The sequence below is a fragment of the Lepisosteus platostomus genome, chromosome 6, assembly GCF_059453375.1.
Source record: "Lepisosteus platostomus isolate fLepPlt1 chromosome 6, fLepPlt1.hap1, whole genome shotgun sequence".
NCBI classification, from domain to species: domain Eukaryota; kingdom Metazoa; phylum Chordata; class Actinopteri; order Semionotiformes; family Lepisosteidae; genus Lepisosteus; species Lepisosteus platostomus.
This window is the reverse complement of record NC_142616.1, coordinates 14,856,403-14,866,454: the sequence shown is the minus strand read 5'-3', so window position 1 is coordinate 14,866,454 and position 10,052 is coordinate 14,856,403. Positions and strand designations below refer to the sequence as shown.

Sequence of the window (10,052 nt, the reverse complement as noted above, 5' to 3'; positions counted from 1 at the left end):
AACCCATGTGCACATGGGGAGAACATGCAAACGGCACACAGACGGCACCCCAGGTCCAAGACTGAACCCAGGCTGGACCAATGCTGCATGGTGAGGTAGCAATGCTGCCCACTGCACTACTGTGCCACCCCTTCACGTTATCACTTGCCATATTATCCAGACTTTAGGAAGTCCAGACACGAGTGGGCTAACAGGAGAATAACCAGGTGACAGTGCAACACTCTGCTGTCTTGACCAAGTGTGGTTTAGAGTGGACTGGAACACTGGGCCCCAGTGAACTCAAATCTCAGCTGGAGCACTGTGATTCAACCACCCGCTCGCTCCCCACAACGCAGAGAAACCGACAAGGCGCCCACTCCAGGTCAGAGCAGGCCGCGAGCCGCGCAGCGGTTACAAAACCCAGTATTCAATATTCCAGTGAGGTGACGCATCTGTGCCAACAGTCCTCGCAAACAGACAGCTTGTGCCTGCAGCGTGCCAGCCATCACCTGGGATGGGCTGAGTGACTGGATCAGGCTGCGGCGCAGGGGGAGTCTGGCAGGAGCAGGGGCATGGAAACACGCTGCTGGGCAAATGTTGGGTTGCCTCCATTGCAAACAATTATTGTATTGATTGCTGTAATGAGTGTGTGTCAACGCCACGCTCTGTGTTAAACAGCGTTTACTCCCACCAAGAACAAGGAGTTGGATTACCGGAGTCAGAGGCTCTGTGTGGCTTGGCTCTGCTCTCTCTCGTCCGCCCGTGGGTTTTCTGTTATTAATGCATGTTCAAGAGCCATTTTGAGGAATTTTATCCCACCATCCTCCTCGGCCCTGGGATTTACAAGGATGTTAGTGTCACGAACATCACTAGTCTTCCCTTCCTCGCTCACGATTGAGGTCTCCTCCCTGAGCTGTGTTTTCGTACGTCTCCCACCCTGCTTTGCTTGTTGTTAGACCCCCGGAATTCTGACTCAACGCCTCCCTTCGACCACGTCTTCGCCTCCCCATGTGGTACTTACGAACTCCCGATGCCTTCCCGGATTTTGGACCCCAGCTCTTGTGCTCGACCACATCTTCGCCTACCGACTAATCTCCTGACCTTCGCCATCAGAAGTGCCTCGCATAGGATCCCAATCTACCGAAGTCCGGCCATACCTGACAGTTAGGAAGTCATCCAGATCTGGTGTGGTGCCATACATACCGCCCATGTCCACTGTTTGAAATAGTGTGGGCCCCCATAGAATCGATCCGCTTACCCATGATCCCTTGCTCTGGCAGAAAGATGGACAGCGCTCCAGCGCTTTGTCCCGGTTGGTCACAGAAACCGTCTCTCTGTTACCTCTTTGGGCCTTGGCAGATCTTTCAATCGATGACTCTGCTTTGCAACCAAATGGCCTGCTGCACCCTTTAACGGCCTTTAATTGCCTTGAGTCACTTCTGAACCCCGAGACACGCAGGGACATGCTGTATTACGGCTATAATTGTATTACGCCCCTCTGTTGTGCTCTTGAAACACCAAAAGCCGTAGAATACTGCCCAGGTGCCTCATGGGAAGGCCAATGTACAGTCTCTACACACATGTACAATAGCCGCAGGCACTAGGCATAATTAATAGATGACCGAACAGCTCTATATTTGAAACCATCCACAGCACAGGCTGAGCACCTGTGGGCTTCTCACTCCATAGTGCCATGCTTTGCCTTGCCAAGGTTAGCAGCACGCAAGCAAGACATCCTGGGCAGTGGAATGCTAGGGGTTTTATTGGTAGGACTTTCCAGTATGAATGGGGATTCTTACCTCCAAGGCAAGGTGACAAAGTCCACCCAGCGGACTTCTTTGGAATCAACAACAAAACACCAACCACAGGGCAGAAGGGGGAAGGGCACTGAAAACTGAGAGCGGGAGACGCTGCTTTACACACAGGGTGGTGGGAGTGTGGAACAATGCTGTTGGAGCTGATACCCTGGCTCTCCTCAAGAACCAGCTGGATGAGATCTGGGATCAATGAGATGGCAGCTACACAGCGTACTGAGAACAAGATACAGAATTGATCTGCAAAGCCTGCTCCAGGAGCTCTTGTTTAGATTGTTCAAGATTGCCTCTGCCCGACTGTGTCATTAGCTTGATAGTCGAATGGACAGAAAGTGATTAAAATAACGACTGTGGTGGGTTAGGGCCGCCAGATAAGACTCTTCTGTCTGACAGCCTCGGTTTCTTGCATTTTACTGTTGGGAGTGCTGCACGTAATACTGACGCATTTTCCAGCACTATCTAGAGCCCTGGGCTGAGTGCAGGTACAGGATGTTCACACCACAGAGGTGGGAATCCGGCTGGGAAATCAGACAAATCCAGTTTCCGTATCAAATGCAGCCGCTGGCGGACGCGCGCCGGAACACGACAGTCACCCTCGTGACCGCCAGATCGGAAGGCAGCATTCCTCTGGGGAAGAAAAAGGGGCGCCCTTGTTCCTCAAGTGTTGATTTCCACCTCGGAGGAGCCCAGAGACGAGATGAAACACAAGATTAAAAACCGGCGAACGGGTGAACCTCTAGCTGTCCATGTCGCGCAGCTCCGCGCCGGCTAGCGCCTCCGCCCACAGCGAGAGGCTGTGTTAGCAGAGAACACCCTGACACTTGGCGCGGAGGCTGTCTCTGCGTGTGGTTTCGGAATGTGCTTCCTGCTGGCTCAGCGAAACCAGGAGCAGACTGTGTAACCGCCCTGTACGTACCGCGTGTAACAGGTATCACACAGCACACAGACCCATACATCCTGCTTATAACATATCATACAGCACGTCACCATATTACTGCATGTAACGTTTTATACAACACATAACTATAGTACTGCATATCACATGTATCACACAATACATATGACTACTAGGTGCAGTATATCACATATATCATACAACACATATGACTATAGTACTGCATATCATATATATCATGTATCACACAACACATACTGTATAACTACTAGGTGCAGCATATCACATGTACTGTATCACACAACACATACAGCTACTAGGTGCAGCATATCACTTATATCATACAACACATATAATTATAGTACTGCATATCATATATATCATACACCACACAACCATATTACTGCCTGTAACATATTTCACACAACACATAAGTGTAATATTGCATGTAATATGTATCATACAATACATATAACCACAGATAACACATGACCATATGTACTACGCATAGCATGTATCATACAACACGTATACATACAGTACTACTGCATAGATCATTATTGATATCAGCCACTTGTATCAACTCTTTCTACAACTGTGAGATGGGAAAGAGCACGAAAGAGCATTTTTGTAGCCCACAAATGCACACTCGTTGTGACTTTCAGAGCTCGAGTTGAACCGAGGTCGACCCCCGGTTTCCTCCCGCACTGCAGCTCCGGCAGCGCAGAGAGCGCTCGCTCCCAGCCGGGCTGTGTGACTCAGAGCCGGACTCCGCAGAGCGGAACGCAGCCCGGCCGCGCCGCACCGAGACTGGCCAATCAGAGGGCGGCGTGGGGGGGGGGGGAGGAGCTCATTTGTCGCGCTGGGAGGCGGTCATTGGCTCGGACGCGTCAAGGAGGTGTGACCCTTCCCGGAGCACCTGAGCTGGGCGCCCGTTGATTGGCCCAGCGGAGGGTCTGGAGAGGCGGGAGGTCGTCCCCCCCCCCCCGAAGTTGTGGCTCGTCTGGTCCGCAGGCGGGGTGCTGGAGTCCTGTAGCGGTTTCTGCAGCCAAGCGGGCGGTGACCGCAGCAGGAATTAGGAAGGTTGCAGAGATGCGCGTCCTTCGAAATATACGTCCGGTCTAAAAGCGACAGTGTTTTTTTTCCTCTTTTTTTTTGTCTCACCCCAGAAGCGTCTATCAGACAGCACTGCTAAGCCTAGCGCTGTCTGCCGGTGGCATTTGGGTTTCTCCTCTTAACCGGAACAGCTAGGGCTTTGCTCTCTCGGAGGGATATTGACATTTAACGCCACGTCTCCCTCCAGGGGCAGACGGCGGAGACTGACAGTGGCCGCAAGCCGGTGTTGGTCACCGGGGCGCCGGTTGCATGAAAGCTGCCGAGCGTGTTTGACTCCAGCGGGCGCTGAACGGGAAAGCGTTTCTGCCGACGGGCGCCTTCTCGGCGGACCTGCGCCAACGGGAGCCGGCAGGTCACGCCTGCTGGAGGGCAGTTGCAACAGCGATGGTCCTCCTCTCTTCCCCTGGTGTCTGTGAGCCCTGGCCCGGTTCCAGGGGCCGGTCAGTGGGCTGTCCTCCTGCGAGGGGAGAGGAGATGATCATCTGCGCTGCCTTGTGGTGGTGTATCGATCGTTTCCCAAATGAACAGAACTTCGATAAACCCCTCCCCGATTTTCCCCTAACCTTAGCTGTGCTACCCCGCCACCCCGCCCCCTCTCCCGTGATGCTGCTGATCAATTTGGTAAAATAGAGGTTGAGGCTGGTGCTGGAGTGCTCTTTCAGACAGGCGGGGAGCTGCTCAGATGAGTGTCACAGGAAAGAGATTAAATATTAAAGCGCGCTTCCTCACTGAAGGACGAGACAGAGGACCTCTCTGCCCCGCAGACACTGAGAGCCACGGGGCTGGGGGCCCGTGCCGTCTGCGCAGAGTCTGACACAGAGCCAGAAAGGGCAAAACTCTAGCAGTGTGAACAGAGCCGTGCATCAGAGATCTGGGCTGCTGTGTGTGTAGAGATCAGTATTAGAGTGTTGGGCTGCGGTGTGTGTAGGGCTCAGTATTAGAGTGTTGGGCTGCGGTGTGTGTAGGGCTCAGTATTAGAGTGTTGGGCTGCGGTGTGTGTAGAGATCAGTATTAGAGTGTTGGGCTGCGGTGTGTGTAGGGCTCAGTATTAGAGTGTTGGGCTGCGGTGTGTGTAGAGATCAGTATTAGAGTGTTGGGCTGCGGTGTGTGTAGGGCTCAGTATTAGAGTGTTGGGCTGCGGTGTGTGTAGGGCTCAGTATTAGAGAGTTGGGGTGCGGTGTGTGTAGGGCTCAGTATTAGAGTGTTGGGCTGCGGTGTGTGTAGAGATCAGTATTAGAGTGTTGGGCTGCGGTGTGTGTAGAGATCAGTATTAGAGTGTTGGGCTGCGGTGTGTGTAGGGCTCAGTATTAGAGTGTTGGGCTGCGGTGTGTGTAGGGCTCAGTATTAGAGTGTTGAGCTGCGGTGTGTGTAGGGCTCAGTATTAGAGTGTTGGGCTGCGGTGTGTGTAGAGATCAGTATTAGAGAGTTGGGCTGCGGTGTGTGTAGAGATCAGTATTAGAGTGTTGGGCTGCGGTGTGTGTAGGGCTCAGTATTAGAGTGTTGGGCTGCGGTGTGTGTAGAGATCAGTATTAGAGTGTTGGGCTGCGGTGTGTGTAGGGCTCAGTATTAGAGTGTTGGGCTGCGGTGTGTGTAGAGATCAGTATTAGAGTGTTGGGCTGCGGTGTGTGTAGAGATCAGTATTAGAGAGTTGGGGTGCGGTGTGTGTAGGGCTCAGTATTAGAGTGTTGGGCTGCGGTGTGTGTAGGGCTCAGTATTAGAGTGTTGGGCTGCGGTGTGTGTAGAGATCAGTATTAGAGTGTTGGGCTGCGGTGTGTGTAGAGATCAGTATTAGAGAGTTGGGCTGCGGTGTGTGTAGGGCTCAGTATTAGAGTGTTGGGCTGCGGTGTGTGTAGGGCTCAGTATTAGAGTGTTGGGCTGCGGTGTGTGTAGGGCTCAGTATTAGAGTGTTGGGCTGCGGTGTGTGTAGAGATCAGTATTAGAGTGTTGGGCTGCGGTGTGTGTAGGGCTCAGTATTAGAGTGTTGGGCTGCGGTGTGTGTAGGGCTCAGTATTAGAGTGTTGGGCTGCGGTTTGTGTAGGGCTCAGTATTAGAGTGTTGGGCTGCGGTTTGTGTAGGGCTCAGTATTAGAGTGTTGGGCTGCGGTGTGTGAAGAGCTCAGTATTAGAGTGTTGGGCTGCGGTGTGTGTAGAGATCAGTATTAGAGTGTTGGGCTGCGGTGTGTGTAGGGCTCAGTATTAGAGTGTTGGGCTGCGGTGTGTGTAGGGCTCAGTATTAGAGTGTTGGGCTGCGGTGTGTGTAGGGCTCAGTATTAGAGAGTTGGGCTGCGGTGTGTGTAGGGCTCAGTATTAGAGAGTTGGACTGCGGTGTGTGTAGGGCTCAGTATTAGAGAGTTGGGCTGCGGTGTGTGTAGAGATCAGTATTAGAGAGTTGGGCTGCGGTGTGTGTAGAGATCAGTATTAGAGAGTTGGGCTGCGGTGTGTGTAGAGATCAGTATTAGAGTGTTGGGCTGCGGTGTGTGTAGAGATCAGTATTAGAGTGTTGGGCTGCGGTGTGTGTAGGGCTCAGTATTAGAGTGTTGGGCTGCGGTGTGTGTAGGGATCAGTATTAGAGTGTTGGGCTGCGGTGTGTGTAGGGCTCAGTATTAGAGTGTTGGGCTGCGGTGTGTGTAGGGCTCAGTATTAGAGTGTTGGGCTGCGGTGTGTGTAGGGCTCAGTATTAGAGTGTTGGGCTGCGGTGTGTGTAGAGATCAGTATTAGAGTGTTGGGCTGCGGTGTGTGTAGAGATCAGTATTAGAGTGTTGGGCTGCGGTGTGTGTAGGGCTCAGTATTAGAGTGTTGGGCTGCGGTGTGTGTAGAGATCAGTATTATAGTGTTGGGCTGCGGTGTGTGTAGGGCTCAGTATTAGAGTGTTGGGCTGCGGTGTGTGAAGAGCTCAGTATTAGAGTGTTGGGCTGCGGTGTGTGTAGGGCTCAGTATTAGAGTGTTGAGCTGCGGTGTGTGTAGGGCTCAGTATTAGAGTGTTGAGCTGCGGTGTGTGTAGGGCTCAGTATTAGAGAGTTGGGCTGCGGTGTGTGTAGAGATCAGTATTAGAGTGTTGGGCTGCGGTGTGTGTAGGGCTCAGTATTAGAGTGTTGGGCTGCGGTGTGTGTAGAGATCAGTATTAGAGTGTTGGGCTGCGGTGTGTGAAGAGATCAGTATTAGAGTGTTGGGCTGCGGTGTGTGTAGGGCTCAGTATTAGAGTGTTGAGCTGCGGTGTGTGTAGGGCTCAGTATTAGAGTGTTGGGCTGCGGTGTGTGTAGGGCTCAGTATTAGAGAGTTGGGCTGCGGTGTGTGTAGAGATCAGTATTAGAGTGTTGGGCTGCGGTGTGTGTAGGGCTCAGTATTAGAGTGTTGAGCTGCGGTGTGTGTAGGGCTCAGTATTATAGTGTTGGGCTGCGGTGTGTGTAGGGCTCAGTATTATAGTGTTGGGCTGCGGTGTGTGTAGAGATCAGTATTAGAGTGTTGGGCTGCGGTGTGTGAAGAGCTCAGTATTAGAGTGTTGGGCTGCGGTGTGTGTAGGGCTCAGTATTAGAGTGTTGGGCTGCGGTGTGTGTAGGGCTCAGTATTATAGTGTTGGGCTGCGGTGTGTGAAGAGCTCAGTATTAGAGTGTTGGGCTGCGGTGTGTGTAGAGATCAGTATTAGAGTGTTGAGCTGCGGTTTGTGTAGGGCTCAGTATTATAGTGTTGGGCTGCGGTGTGTGTAGAGATCAGTATTAGAGTGTTGGGCTGCGGTGTGTGTAGAGATCAGTATTAGAGAGTTGGGCTGGGGTGTGTGTAGGGCTCAGTATTAGAGAGTTGGGGTGCGGTGTGTGTAGGGCTCAGTATTAGAGTGTTGGGCTGCGGTGTGTGTAGGGCTCAGTATTAGAGTGTTGGGCTGCGGTGTGTGTAGGGCTCAGTATTAGAGAGTTGGGGTGCGGTGTGTGTAGAGATCAGTATTAGAGTGTTGAGCTGCGGTGTGTGTAGGGCTCAGTATTATAGTGTTGGGCTGCGGTGTGTGTAGGGCTCAGTATTATAGTGTTGGGCTGCGGTGTGTGTAGAGATCAGTATTAGAGTGTTGGGCTGCGGTGTGTGAAGAGCTCAGTATTAGAGTGTTGGGCTGCGGTGTGTGTAGAGATCAGTATTAGAGTGTTGAGCTGCGGTTTGTGTAGGGCTCAGTATTATAGTGTTGGGCTGCGGTGTGTGTAGAGATCAGTATTAGAGTGTTGGGCTGCGGTGTGTGTAGGGCTCAGTATTAGAGAGTTGGGGTGCGGTGTGTGTAGGGCTCAGTATTAGAGTGTTGGGCTGCGGTGTGTGTAGGGCTCAGTATTAGAGTGTTGGGCTGCGGTGTGTGTAGGGCTCAGTATACAGTAGAGCTAAGCAGCCCTGTGTACAGTAGCTGAGATTTGCAGTACTGGGTAATGGTGTTTTCAGTGGATCAGTGTTCGTCTGTACGAGTGCAGTGTGTTCAGTAGTGTAACGGGTCTTGTGGCACGTTAGGTGAGTCTGTTTCACTGAAATTATTATTCACAACTGCCAATAGTGTTCAATGACCTGGCAGCAAATTGGCAGCCCACTAAAGTGAGCTTAAGCGAGTTTAATTCAGGTTTGTATTTGCGTCCTTACAGGTGCCTGAGAGAGCAGCTTGAATCTGAGCTCTGCATTGCTGCAGACGTGCTGTGAGTCAGTGCCTGATATCTGTTAGTCAGAGAGGCAGGAGCCGGGATTACAGGCAGCAGGTGCAGCTGGTCATATGGTGTAAGGTCAGTGTGTTGAGCTGATGTCACTTCCCAAGAGTATTCACACTCCAGTGGTGGGGGGGGCCTGGCTTTTGGCGTAGAGGAGCCAGTCCGGGTTAGGTGGGTCAGTTGCATGGAGGAGATGGTCCTTAGTGTCCAGCAGTATCTACACACCACCAGTGAGAAGTATTGGAATTGACAGCTGATGCTTGGCAGGGGCGTCTGTGTGAGGCCCTGCACCACGCACAGGACCACGCTACGCCAGACAGTGCCGTGTTTGTGTTTGCATTGTCTGCTTCGGGTGTCACGTGTGCCTGCTGTGCGTCTCGCTCTGTTCCAGCAGGTGCACTCTCTGGCAGCGGCGATCGGCAACTGTGAATTGGCAGTGTGCTGTAGATCGGCAGCCCGCTGGCACAGTGAGTTTGAGCTGTGTCTGGGTCCTTTCAGGTGCCTGAGAGAGCAGCTTGAATCTGAGCTCTGCATTGCTGCAGACGTGCTGTGAGTCAGTGCCTGATATCTGTTAGTCAGAGAGGCAGGAGCCGGGATTACAGGGAGCAGGTGCAGCTGGTCACATGGTGTAAGGTCAGTGCGTCTGTGTCAGGCCCTGCACTGTGCACATAGATTAAGATAAGAAATCAGTACGTCTCGAAGGTCATTCTACCATCCTCTCTACAAAGTTCTTGTCAGAACTGTCTCGTGAATCTCATGGACACAGATGTTATCTGAAAAGAGAAGAATCTCTGTGCCATGCAGCACGAGCAAACAGAGACATCACACTTTAAAAAAAAATCAGACGTTTGCTCTTCTTGTGGTTCAAAATTCATACACTGCATAACTCCTATTTGGAGTTCTCTAATAACTGGACAAAAGATATTGGATAAGACACTGTATGCCTAGATGCATATACTGTATGAACCATTAACCAGAAGGCACAATCGGATACTGCAGGGAGGTCTATTTACAACCGGGAACAGGCACTGCTTTACACAAAGGGTGGTGGGAGGGTGGAACAAGTTGCCCAGCCAAGAAACAGCTGGATGAGATGCTGGGATCAATTAACTATGAACAACTGAACAGGCTGGATAGGCTGAATGGCTTTCTCTCGTCTCGTCTTCTGCTCTCGAGAATCAGGTCACATTCTTGTCCGGAATACTCTTCCAAGTATCCTATCAGTACAAGACAGTCTGACGTTAGGAATGGTGTACAAGAATGTAACACGCAATATAGTGACGTGTCTGTATTTGTGTGCTTACATACTGTATTTTTGAATAAATTATATATATTGTCTGTATTCTCACAGATATGTATCTGTGTTGCAAAATATACCTAATTATGTAGTTTTCTGACCTCACAGTAAAGGCAGCTCTAATGTTAAGTAATGTTTACTTCCCACACAAGATTAGAACGACTTGTCCGTCCATGTGCGATTGTGCTTTTCTGTGTGTTTGTGTGTGTGCTCTGAGGCAGACTGGAGTGGCTGTAATATGATCTCATGCTGTGCTGAAGTCATGAGCTGTACTGTGACCTTGGCCAG

The 10,052-nt window shown here is 51.4% G+C and overlaps 1 protein-coding gene across 2 annotated transcripts in view; it reads left to right on the top strand.

Moving 5' to 3' along the window:
- Positions 1-10,052, top strand: part of LOC148660524 (syntaxin-1B) — a 63,061-nt gene that overhangs the window by 25,261 nt on the left and 27,748 nt on the right. The window contains exon 1 of one of the 2 annotated variants that reach the window (XM_088637974.1): positions 8,165-9,100. The exons of the other annotated variant lie outside the window; for it this stretch is intronic. The gene's annotated coding sequence lies outside the window, so the exon portion shown is untranslated. Of the gene's footprint in view, positions 1-8,164; positions 9,101-10,052 lie in introns of those variants that run through there. 2 annotated transcript variants of the gene reach the window in all.